We start from the raw sequence: 13,959 nt of genomic DNA on the forward strand, positions 1-13,959 counted from the left end.
CCTGATGTGGTTTCGCTCACAGTTTTCCCACTCACGGTGAAAACCTTCACAAGTTGCAAACTAACCCTGAGGTCTTTTCACAGAGGATCCCATCATCAGAAGATTTCTGGCCTGGGACATGAACCTGAGGGCTTCTGATAAGGTGAAGCTAAAAACCCCTAGGCTATGCAGTGGCCATGTCATAGCCTGGGTTTGCAGAGTTCCCCACCTTCAGTCCTACTTCCTTCCCTCCCAGGAGCTTCCACCAGCTTTCCCACCCTGGAGGTACCTTTATGCATCCACATCATCTTGCTGGCAGGCCTTGCTCATCCTGGAACACCCTCCTCTATCTGGATCTCCTGGGATGTGAGCCCAGGCCATGCTCTCCAGCCTCTATCTGGATCTCCTGGGATGTGAGCTCAGGCAGCTCCAGCCAGAATCACCTGGCCCCTCCCCTTAGCTTTGTGGGACATGTTTGGACTACACTGAAGAACCTCTTTCACATTCAAATGACTTCAATGTCCTGTCTCAAACACACTTTTGGAGGTGCCACCCTGGGCTGCCTTTTCCCTTCTCTCATGATGAATGCTCTCAGTGGCAAGAACCTTCAAACTTCCTTACCCTCCCCTAGTTGCCAGCACAGCCTGCAGTGGAGTCTCTTCTCTGCATGGCCCTGCTGCTGTCTGCCAGTCTGTGGCCACACATCCCCCTTACTCTCTGGCTCTCTTCTCTTCCCATCAGTACCTCCTGGCCATGGTCATCACCTATTTTAGCAGCGCTGGACTCTTCCCCTGGCAGTACCAGAGAATCCATTTCTTCTTGGCACTGTGAGTACTGGGGCTCTCCTTATTGTCCTGCATAGTCACTTCCGGACAATGGGAGAGGTTAATCTAATCTGTCCTCTAATTTCAGACCTCTAGGTGCTGCTGATTCTTGAAAATGGTTTCACACTACAGGTCCCAATAGTTCCCGTTGTAAAAGTTACACTGTACTCTTATGTCAAAGAGTGCAACCAGAGGAAACAGACCTTAACAGGCCCAAAGAACCCACAGGGACCCTCAGCCCACAGACACAAAGAGCAGATGCTAATGGCTATTCTGATCACCTCCTTCCTGAGCAGAACCAAATGTCTTTCTTGTGCCTACCTTGTGTGTTTAAAAGACTGATATTGCAAGCATGCCCTCCTTACAGGTCACAGGATGCATGTAGTACGTTCCCTACTGCTGTCTCACAAGTAATTCCACAAGCCATGGAGCAAATTCTAGCTCTGCTGACTGATAATCCTTCTCAAAGATGTTCCAAGAATTAGGTTACCTCATGCCTACTGTACTGCTGATTATTTCCTGGAGACCAAGGCTCTCTGGAGATCTGCTATGGAACTTACCCACTCTACAATAGCTTAGTCACCAAACCACCTCATCACTGTTATACCATTTCTTTTCCTTCATTGCTCCTTCCAAACCATTATGTGTCTCTTACTTTTGGCCCATGTATATCAATAAAACTTTGAAACTCAATAACATTATGAAATGTTCAACTGGGTGAAAAGATCCAAACTATGATGGCCATGGGGGTACACAATGGTAATAATGAAACTCAGAAAACTACTACAAGGATTGTTTCTATCCTGGGGTTCCACAATTTAAGATCAGAAGAAAGTCAATGCAAACATGTTGCAAAATACAGGTGGGCACATTTGCATAACACTGTAATCAGTGTGCACTGGGAGGCTGAGGTAGGAAAATGCCAGAGTTAAACCATGCCTGGCAACATAATAAGATAGCAAGATGCTGTTTCCAATGAAATTTTTAAATAGACATAAAATCTCTTGCGTTCACTCTTAGCACTGAACACAAAACAAAAAGCAAAACTCCTAAAGTGACTGCTTCCTTCACCACTTATGCATTCCCACAGTTTTGTCATTAACTCCCACAATAATAGAAAAGTTTAGACTCTAATTGCTCTGCCCTGCTTCTATCTACCTAAAATTCTTTCATGGGACAAGTGTTGAGGGCTGCTCCTGGGGAAATTACACTTGCATTCTGAAAGCAGTCCCTGTGGTGCATTTCATTCAGTAAGTGCTTTCTGAACTGCAGTGAGTCCAGGCAGACTCATGATTGCCTCTGTCTGCAGATCAAACTGCCCTTCAATCCTTCATTCATTTGCTCAGCAAAACCTGTGGTGCATCCCCTGCAAGGGATTGTAACACAAAAGAAACAGAAATGTATGAAATAGGGATTTCGTGTGCCCTGTGAGCTGTGCCCTATCCTGGGCATTCAGGAGGAGAGGGATGGACATAGAATTATGGCTAGATCATTTGTCCCAGGTGCTTCTCATGTGGTCAGCGGACAGGCATTATGCCTAAGGACAAGAGTCAGGGAAGATGATGGTGTCATCACTTGGTTCCAGGAGTAAAAGTCCACCTCGGGTTCTGCACAGAGGTTCTGTCAGAGGATTCTTCAGATTGACCCTGTGCAGCCCTAGTCTCTCCACAGATACATGCTCTGCAGCAGCACAGTGAAAGGCTGATGGGGCTCAGCTGTTATCTGGTCATGTCCCTAACCAGCATCCTCCTTTCCTTCCCAGTTACCTGGCCAATGACATGGAAGAAGACAACATGCTTGCAAAGCTGGACATGTTCTTGTTCCTCTATGGGAGGAACTTGGGCCAGATTCCCAAGTTTCACAAGATGCGCTCCAGTTTCACCTGCTGCATGGTCTGGGACCTGAGGGTGACAAGAGAGGATTGTGAAGAGGTGAATGGGCTTGGGTTTGGTGGGGCTGGACTGGAGACAGATGGGCACAGAACAGTCTGGGGAATGGTGGTCAGAAAGAAATGGAGCATGGACAAGGAGGTGCTGTTCCTGAATGACTTCACTCTCTCAGGGGCTCCTTTCCTTTCTAGATCCAAGCTTATGATCCTGGGCTCTGGGTGTGGAGGAGAGATCCAACTTTCATTCAGGGATCCCTGGACCCCTAGGGATATTCACCTGAAGAAGGTTTCTATGTGTCCCCAGGGTTTGGACAGTGCTACTGCTGTCTATCTTCAAAATGCAGGGAACCCACATACGGCCCTCCTCTCATGATCCTCCCACCCCATCCACTGCTACACATCAGGAACCATCTCAGGCCCAGGTACAAGGTTGGTCTTCCTCTCTCCACATCACAGCAACCAACAGATGTGACCCTGAAGAGATATTTTAGATGCTGGGACACTGCTTGCTAAGACCCCACAAAAACATATTGCCCATGCACAGTGATGTGGTAGAAATGATTTCACTCAGACAAAATGTGTCCAATAACAATGAGAATGAAAAGTGGATTGTTGGAGCTTCCGGGAGAATATGGCGGACAGATAGCAGCAGCTACGGAGGCTCTCTGAAAGACTCGGCTTAGAATTCAGGAATGGTGTGGACTAAGGAGTCACAAGTAGGTGGATATATGCCCTGCTGACCCAGGAATGAACTGGCCTGAGAGAAACCAACTTTGAATGCAGTCCTGGTGCTAGAACAGGAACAGAGGGACCTCAGTGTGGAGGCTGGAACCCACGCCATTGGAAGCCACGATTTGGGTTTCCCATCATGTGGCAGCTGCATCTACATCGGCTCGGCAGGGAGACAGATGTGGGAAGCTCTGACAAGGGAATCGGCGAATGGAGTTGAAAACAAGATGGGCGGGGAGCTGTGCATTGACTTGTGGTGAGGTGAGTGAGAGAAACTGACACTCTTCCCACAGTTTGGGAGACTCCAACAGAGGACATTCTGGGACTGGGCAGATCTGCAGGAGTGGGGCTCTACAGTGACCTCAGCCACGTATCCCCCTCTCAAGCGGGATTGGTGAGAAGTGCCTAGCCTATGTGACGCTGCTGGCAGAGACCCAGTAGGCTAACACAACCCAGATCCCAGAGCCTGAGGGTGGCCTGGAGGGGTGCGCCCCACGTAGGCTGCCAGGTCTATAATTTCCTGGTGTGCTGCGGTGGGAGGGAAAACCTAGCTGGCGCAATTCGGTCAGGCTGTGGCTGACAGGGAGGGAAACTGGGCCTCCTATGTAAGCTTGCATATATAAGGAACAAAGAATATGGGAAGAGGGAGCAACAAGAAAGGCTCCTCGGCCCCCAATCCTGAGAAAGAGGCAACAGCAGACACCACACCAATAGACATAAAGCGCCATCTAGAGAGCCTCATAGATCAGTTCCAGAATGAAGTTATTAATGACCTGAAGCTAGAAGTAAGCAGAATAGTTAGAGAAATGCTAAGCACCACCCAAGAAAAAACAGATGGTGGAATGGAAGAACAGAAAAAGAGGGGAGAATTGTTAGATGGAGAAAATAGAGAAAGCATAGAATACGTGAAGCAGGTTCAAAGGGTCTACCAGGAAACTAAAAGCTCTATCGAAAACTGGCATAACAGCTTGAAAGAAACTAAGGACAGACTATCTGAACTGGAGGGCAGATTTGTAATATGGGAGAATGAAATGAAAAACTTCTTAAAAGTAACAAAGAAACAAACAGCAATAATACAAAGACTAGAAGATGATAAGAGGATCCATAACTTAAGAATTAAGAACATAAAAGAAGAATTAGGGACACAAACAAATGAGCTACAAAAGCTACTCCCAGAAATAATCCAGGAGAATTTTCCTAATTTAGCAAAAGGTAAAGATACTCAGATGTATAAGGCATACAGGACCACAGCCACCTACAACCCAAACAGAGCAACACCCAGGCATATAATAATAAAATTCCAGAAATTCAATACAAGAACAGAATATTAAAAGCTGTCAGATACAAGAAACAGACCACATACAAGGGAACACCCATCAGAATTACAGCAGATATCTCTGCACAAACCATCAAATCACAAAAAGTGTGGGGATAAATAATTCAAGCTTTGAAAGATAATAATCTCCAGCCAAGATTGATATATCCTGCACAACTATCCCTGGAAATTGATGGAAAAACAAGGTGCTTCCAGGATAAAGAGGAACTAGGGGAATTTGCAACCACCAATTCAACTCTACAGAGAATACTGCAGGATATTCTAAAAAAGAAAAATACAAAGAATCTAGAAATAGTGGCAGAGAGGCCACAATGAATGGAGTAGAAAACAAATTGAAGACAAACTGACAAGTAATGACAGAAAAAGAGCTCAACAGAAATGAGGCAGAGAAGATTGGATGATAAGAACAGCTATTTTTGAGAAAATGATGTCTTAATAGGTAATACTGATTTAGTATCATCTTGTTTTGAAGTCTCATGAAGCTTTTGTTCTTCTGTCTCCCTTGGTCTAAACAGGTTGTATCTTATTGGATTTTATTATGTATTATAGTATAAGCAAAAACTTTTAAAGACAAGGAGATTATACAGAAACCATTGTTCATTTTCTGTTAGTTGATTCTAAATACCCTGTAATGCTGTAATTCTCTTAAATGGTTTTACATTGTTTTGATATACTTGATGCTACAGTACACGAAGTTATACTCAATGATTTTAAGGAAAGAGACAATATGGTAACTACTTTTATGTCAGGATTATCTTGTGGTGAAACACTACTCTGCTTAAATGGTTATGTTGTGATCTGTGCTGTTTTGCTGTTATGCCCTCTTTTATCTCAATCTCCACTTCATTATTTACTTTTTTATTTTTATCCTTTTAATTAAGGGAAAAATAAATTAAAAAATAGCAGGATATATTATAGTAACACACTTTGACTTTCCATTATCTTGATTTAAAGTCCTGTATCACTCTGACCATATTGTTTTTGACTGATATCCCCCTATTCTGTTTTGCTTGATAGTACCAGGTTCGAAAGTTTAGGCAACAGCTGTGAAGATAGTGAGATTCATTATGACACCCATTCTCATTGACTTTTATCTACTTTTGAAGACCTACAATGTCTCCAATGTTTTGGTTTTGTCAGTTTTGTTCTTTACTGTTTTACTGTTTTACTGTTAATGTGGTCCATAACTTAAAGGATTTTTTCACCCTGAATTTCACCATTCTTCCACAGAAACTTTTCCACTTCTTGCAAAGTGTCAAACACGGGTTTCCATGCACGGACTAAGCCTCCACAAGACTTTACTTCCAAATACTCAATTTCTCTCTCTCTCGATCTAATACTTTACTCCTCAATATCCTGTCATACTGTCCATATCCTAACTCCTTAATCACACCTTCCAGTTCCTAAGAACCACTGCTCAGACACTCAGCACTACAAACTTTCCAATTGCTAGTTCTGTGTACCTTCCAGCAAGATCTATACATGGTCAATTCTGTCACCCTAAACACCTCTGCACTCCAAACTAACCCCAAAGCCAACACTGTGGGGCCTTTGAGTCTAGATCCAGGACAACTATGGCCAAAAATCCTTTCTTATATTTATCATCTTAACCCCTCCAAGTCTGCCTCCCAGGTGGGAACCCTTAACGCTTGCATGCATCTTGACACTATTTTAGATTCCTCAGTGCCCATGTGCCCTCTCTATGGACAGTTTTTTGACTGTGGGAAGGGAGCAATCACCTGTCTCCCATCAACATGGCACAGCTCCTGTACTCAGGCAGTTGTACAAGTCACACTTCACACTAGAGCTCAAATTATGAGCAGTTTACAACCTCCATCTTCATTCACACACTATCAAATTTTTCGCATGGCAACACCAGTTACTCCAGTTGTAACATGGAATGGTCTTTTCTTGGCTGCTGGTTTGGGCACCAGAAGTATTGGAATGGCAACTCACTTTTATACTCAATTGTCTTTTGAACTAATATCATGCATTTACAGTGTCTCAAAGTCTGCTAGTCTCCAAGATCAAATGAAGTCACTAGTCACTGCAGTCCTCCAAAACCACCAAGTCCTTCATATCCTGACAGCTGAAAAAGATGGCACTTGTGCCACACTAGGGGAAAAATGCTGCTACTTCATAAATGAGTCAGGTATTGACAAAATGAGGTAAAAAAAATATTTCAAGACCTTGTGGCCAGTATACAAAAAGGAGTTGATGGCTCCTCTTCCTGGTATTCATGGGGGCCCATGTTAGACTCTTGGGCCCCATCGTCCTCCACATTTTAGGTCCCTTCATCACCTTTCCTTTCTTGTTACTAGCATTGCCCTGTGTCTTTAAGCTTTTTGAAAGATTTCTTCAATCCAGATTATGGGTCCTCACCACCAGAGACAATCTCATCCTGGCTGACAGCTAGACTCTACATGGTCATCAAACATAATCCTGAAAACAATGCCAGCCCCTACCACAACTACCACAGCCTCCCTGATCAGCAGCATCAGTCTAAGAACGTCAATACCGTCTATCAACCAAAAGACAGAATGATGGGTTCCATGTATATGAAATTCTGTCATGCCCAGCGTAGTACCTGTCCAACATGGTGCTGGATCCTAAAACAGTGTGTACCTCCACTACTGAGTTCTGTGTTCTTCCATGCCCCAATTGAACTTTCTGCTTTTCAAGTGCATGCCAATATCTCCCAATCAGCTTAGAATATGTCATTCTGCCTGCACCCTTCTAACTCCACCTTCTGTCAAACCAAATAAAAACCTAATGGCTTCTTTGTCTGCATCAGAGGAATCCTGCACTTCTCTTCAGCCCTTCTGTGCCTGCAATAAAGGACTTTTTCTTTTCCTGCCCTTGTTTTTCCACTGAAAAACTAAGAGTGATACAGAAATAAATGAAGAAGAAATACCTACATGGTCTCAAACTGTCAGAAAGCTTCCATGTTGAAATCCAAAATACTTTCAAATCTCAAAATAAAATACACAGGCATATGACAGTTAAAATGCTAAAATTCAAACACAAAGGCTTAAAGCTCTGCAGGGAGAAACAACATGTTACATATGAGGAATCATGATACAAACTTCAGAGAGCAAGAAGAGATTAACACTATAGAGAGAAACCAACATTGAGGCTGTATCTTCCATGTGAAGGGAGAGAATATCAAACACAAAATAAGATTTTCTATTAACCAGAGTGCTCTTTCAACAATGAAGTAAAAATCACAATGAGGCCCTAATTACATACAAGAATGGCAGATGTGAACCCGAAAACTTAAAGTGACAACTACTGCTGAGGATCTGAAAAACTTGGAACTGAAATCACAAAACTTTCCCTGAACTGACTTTCCAAGGAGATTAGCTGTTATAAAGTTACATATGCATCTATCATACGACTCAAACATTCTAGAGGTAGGTGTTTCCTGTAAAATAGTGAATATTAATTTTTAAAGAGGGATGGAGAGACAAGGCTTAAAGAAGGGAACTGAAATATGTTATGGTTATGTAGAGATTTCCTATAGTTAACATAATCATATACTGCAACATATACAAACAAAGGCAAAATATTATTCAATGCAACCTGGTGAGGAAAATATACAGTCACTTATTTCATAATTAACCATGTGATAATCCAACCAGAAGGCCTACAAACAGGTGAGAGAATATACTACAGTGCATGAATTAACCAAAATACAACTTGTTAATAAAAATAAACATGCTAGGGATTCACACTGCAATATAGATGAGCCTTCAATACATTTAGTTACGTAGAGGAAATCAGATCCCAAAACATATGATATTATGTGATTCTACTTACAGTGTCCACCAAGTGAAAATTTGGGCATTTACAAATATCACTGGTTGTCTCAGGATGGGGCAGAGAAGCACTACAAACCTGGAGCACGAGACAATATTTTGGAGATGAAATAGTTCTTTATGGGTACGTGACGGTGGATACGTGGCTATACAGTTGCCAAAACACAGAAGATAATATTGACAGAAACAAACAAATAGGTGACAACACAAATTATATCAAGAGGCCAATTACAAAAGTAATAGCTGAAAATTCCCCAAACATGAGAATGGAATCTGACATACAGATTAGTGAAGCATAGAGACTCCAAATAGCCATAACCAAAATAAAATACCCACACATATAACAATCAGCATCCAGAAACCCAACATAAGAACAGAATATCAAAACCTTATAGAGAGAAGAGGCAGATTACCTATAAAGGAAAACCCATCAGAATCACAGCAGACTTCTCAGCACAAACAATGAAGTCAAGAAGAGCATGGAGTGAAGTATTTCAGATCCTAAAGGAAAATGACATCCAACCCAGACTGATGTGCCCTGAAACACTTGCCCTCAAAATGGATGGAGACATAAGATACTTCCATGACAAAGAACATCTGAAGAGCTTCATGACCACCAAAACAACCCTGCAAAAATACTAAGGCACTATAGATAGACATATGAAAAAACCACTAAGCAAGGCAAACAATTAAACACAGGGGCAAGGTTAAGAATCCACAGCCGAAAGCTAACATGTCAAAACTAAACCAACATATAAACACTATAACCATTAATGTAAATGGCATAAAGGCACCAATTAAAAGAAACAGGCTGGCACACTAGATCAAGAAACAACATCCAACCATATGCTGTATATAAGAACCTCATCGAAGCCAAAAGGAAACTCATAGACTGAAACTCAAGGATGGAAAACAATACTCCGTGCTACAAGAACCCTCAAAAAAGCAGGGGTAGCTATTCTGTTTGCAGATAATGTGAACTTCAAAACAAAAATAATCCAAAGAGATAAGGTCACTATCTACTACTTGGGGGAAATTTCAACAAGAAGTAGCAGTCTTCAATATATATTAAACAAATGTTGGTGCACTCACAAATAAAAACAAATATTTACAGAAATAAGAACCAATAACAAAATTATAACAGAAGACCTTCACATGCCATTGATGTGATCAACTAGACAGAAAATCACCAAAGAAATAACAGAACTAAATCACACCTGTGAATATATGCACTTGGTGGACATATACAGTGTCCCACCCAACACCAGAATATACATTCTCTTCAGAACACATGGAGCATTCTCTAAAATAGACCATATGCTACCCACATAACATGGTTGAGTAATGCAAAAGACTTGAAATTCTTCCACGCATTTTATTGGATCATGGCACCACGAAATTAGAAAATACAAAATCACAAAAGAAACTGCAAAAACCACACAAACACATGGAAATTGAATCATACATTCCTGAGCAATCAGTGGATCACAGAGGAAATTTAAAAAGACATTAAAATATACCTACAAGCAAACCAAAACACAAATTCATCTCACTGGAACCTGTAGGATGTAATGAAAGCAGTCCTCAGAGAAAAATATATTATGATGAATTCCCACCTCAAGAAAACAGAATGAACACAAATAAAACACCTGATCCTACACCTCAAACATCTTGAAAAACAAAAACTAGTCAAGCCCAAAGTTAAAGAAAGGGGGAAATTATAAATATCACAGTAGAAACCAATGCAATAGAGAGTAAGAAAATTATACAAAGAAGCAATGAAATAAAGAGTTGGTTCATTGAAAGAATAAATAAAATTCGTAAGCCCCTGGCCAACCTTATTGAAACAAGGAAAGAAAAAATTCAAATTTATACAATAAGGAATGAAAAGGGTGAAATCACCACAGACCCTGTGGAAATACAGAAGATCACCGATACCTACTTTGAACTCTCTCTCTCTACTCTCATAGGCTTGATGACACAGGAGAAATGGACAGATTTTAGGAAACATATGAATTACCAAAGCGGAACAAGGAGAGGTACAACTTCTGAAACAGCTGCCAAAATAACTTAATGAAATTGAAAATGTAATTAAAACCTTACCAACAAAGAAAAGCCCGTGTCCAGATTGATTCACTGCAGAATTTTATAAGACATGAGAAGAAGAATTAATGCCAACACTCCACAAACTTCAATGAAATTGAAGGGAAGCAATTCTTCCTAATTCATTCCTGGAAGGAAGTATTACACTAACACCAAAATCAGAGAAAGACCAACCAAAAAAGAGAACTACAGGCCAATCTCCCTAATGAACACAGATGCAAAAATTCTCAGTCAATTACTGGCAAACAGAATGCAGCAAACCATCAAGAATAGTTTACACCACCACCAAGTGGGATTCATCCCAGGAATGCAGGGATGGTTCAACATACACAAATCAATAAATGTAATCCACCATATCAATAGAATCAAAAATAAAAATGATATGATCATTTCTATAGCTGCAGAAACTTTTGATAAGATCCAACACTCAGTCATGATAACAATATTACAGAAAATTGGAATACATGGTCTTTACCTCAATATGATAAAAGCCATCTATGACAAACTAACATACAGCATCATATTAAATGGCCAAAAATTGAAAACCTTTACTCTAAAGTCAGGAGCAAGACAAGGATGTACATTCTCACCTCTCCTATTCAAAATAATGCTAGAAATACGAGCCAGAGGAATTAGACAAGAGAAAGAAATAAAATCAGTAAGGATTGGAAAAGAAGAAGTTAAAAAATCATTATTTGCAGATGACATGGCACTCTATATAGGAGGCCCCCAAAATTCCATTGAAAGATTCCAAGGTAAAATAAACAAATTTAGTAACATAGCTGGATACAATGCCAACACTCAAAAATCAATAGCATTAACATACACGGACACCAAACGCACTGAGAGAGAAATAAGAGAAGCCACAAATTGGGGAAAAATCTTAGCGAACTTTCCTTCAGACAAAGGACATCTGTCTAGAAAATATAAAGAATTTTATAAGAATTAGACTCCCGAAATTCAAAGGCCCAATCCAAAAATGGGCATCTGAGATGCATACACAGTTCTCAGATAAAGAAATGACAATAAGTGACAAAAAGGTAACAAATGGCAAATAAATATATGAAAAAATGTTCAGCATCATTGGTCATTAGAGAAGTATGCAACTTAAAACCACACTGAGAATCCATCTCACTGTAGAAAGAATGGCCAGGATCAAGAAAACTACCAACAACAAATGCTATAGAGGCTGGGGTGGGGGGAAAGGAAATCTCTGCACTGTTGGTGGGAGTTCAGACTGGTGCAGCCACTGTGGAGGTCAGTCTGGGGGTTCCTCAAAGATCTGGGATTGGAAATCCCATTTGACCCATCTATTCCACTTCTGGGCATATTCCCAGAAGAACTGAAAACATCATACCACTGTGATATATGTGCACTCTTGTTTATAGCAGCACAATTTCTAACCGCCAGGTCTTGGAAACAACCTAAGTGCCCATCAACTGAGGAATGGATAAAACAATGTGGTATTTTATACAATGGAGTACTACTTGGCCACAAAGAATGATCACAAGGAGATTTTTATTATAAGTAATTGGATGCAACTTGAGAACATACTCATAAATGAAATGCATCGATCTCACATGTGTAAATACTGTATAGTTTCCCTAGTGTAAGAAATGGTGGAGAAGTGAGAGTACATAAGATAAAATACAGTGAAAGGATAAGAATCTGCATACAGGGAAAAAATAATATCTCAGGGAAAGTGAGGAAAAAGAAAAAGGAAGGAAAAATAAAAAGTATCTAAAACTATGTAAATACACAGGATAGCTAAAATGATTGTACTACAAATTATAGAAGTTCTTGGAAAAAAGTTAGCATTCGTAGATTGCAACAATTGTGCATATTATTGTATGGTGATCTGAGAAACTCTTGAAGATCAGGGTGAAAATAACAGACCTAGTTATGCTCCTAACACCTTGTTTGGAAGGCCGATATCATCAGTTATTTGCACTCTGCTATTGTTATTTATTTGTCTTTTTTGTTTCGGGTTTTTCTACAAATTTGTTTGTTTTGTTTTGTTTTGTTTTTCTGTCTGATACAGAAAGCATAGGTATACATGTAGACACTCATACATGCATAGAATTTCTCCTAAATAGTTTATGAGACTTGATTCTATAATGCATAATGGAATGAACAGCTACTTTGAAGAAAAAGAGACACTACGTATCCAGTGCTGATTCCATAGCATATGATGTGAAATCAACCAGTACTATTATCCCTAGTTCAGACTGACTTGAGTATGTTTTGTACTTTTTAATTTCAACATACAAAAGGTATGCATAGCTCTTTTGAAGAGAACAAGACAAATTATGGAAGCTATTGTTGATTTCCCTATTGTCTGGTTTTCAAGACCAATGCCTTCATCATTCTGTTCTGACCACTACTTTTTGTGTATGAATTAATTATATGTGAAAATATGGGCAACTATTCAGAAGAAAACAAGAGACCTTTTGGTAGACAGTGATAATATCCTGTTGTCTTGCTTTGAAATTAGTGTGACATACATTGTTTTCCTCTGATCTGCTTTGTTATGATTAGTTTACCCTGTTTAAAATAAATTTTTTAAAAAAACTATGCTTTTTCTCCTGCCCAGACTCACTCACAGTTGGAAATGTGTCATACTATAGTGCCTCGTATAGAGAGGGAACTGTATATTGATGAGGGGAACACGTCTAAAATCTATGTGAAAAAATTATTCGTCCTTAAAGCACAACCTAATACTCACTGACACTCCACATAACTTTGCCTTCTACCCTACTTTCATACAGTATGGCTAATACACTTGTGCTGAACCATACTCCTGAGGGCCCAGACTACTCTAGCTCCACCCAGACAGTCATGTGAACTTGACTTCAAAGTAATACTGCATCTCAGTTTTCTTCTAAACAATTTATAAAACGTTAGATGTAATTGCACTTTAGGCTTACGTGAGTACCTTATTTAGAACAGCACCAGGCACATAGCACTTGATAAATGTTAACTGCTACCCTTCTTATCAAAGCAAGACCTTGGAGCCCCATTTTATGATTCTTCAATTTTGTAGGAGAAACTTGTGCCTTACGAGTTATAAAACAAAAGAAATACCAAGAACTGCTGATGTGAAAGGGACAAACAGAGGGAAGAAAAAAAGAGTTGGACAGAGATGAGAGGACAGTTCATTCCCTGTTTGAAGTATAGATGAGAGGAATCCTGAGTGTCATTCAAGATACATAGCCAGAAATACTTATTCAGAGTTATAACAAAGCTTCAAGTTACAGGCAAAAATGAACATTTGCTTGAAAG

The sequence above is a fragment of the Cavia porcellus genome, unplaced genomic scaffold (genome assembly GCF_034190915.1).
Source record: "Cavia porcellus strain 051 isolate PalLab524CR breed Dunkin Hartley unplaced genomic scaffold, mCavPor4.1 scaffold_23, whole genome shotgun sequence".
Taxonomy (NCBI): domain Eukaryota; kingdom Metazoa; phylum Chordata; class Mammalia; order Rodentia; family Caviidae; genus Cavia; species Cavia porcellus.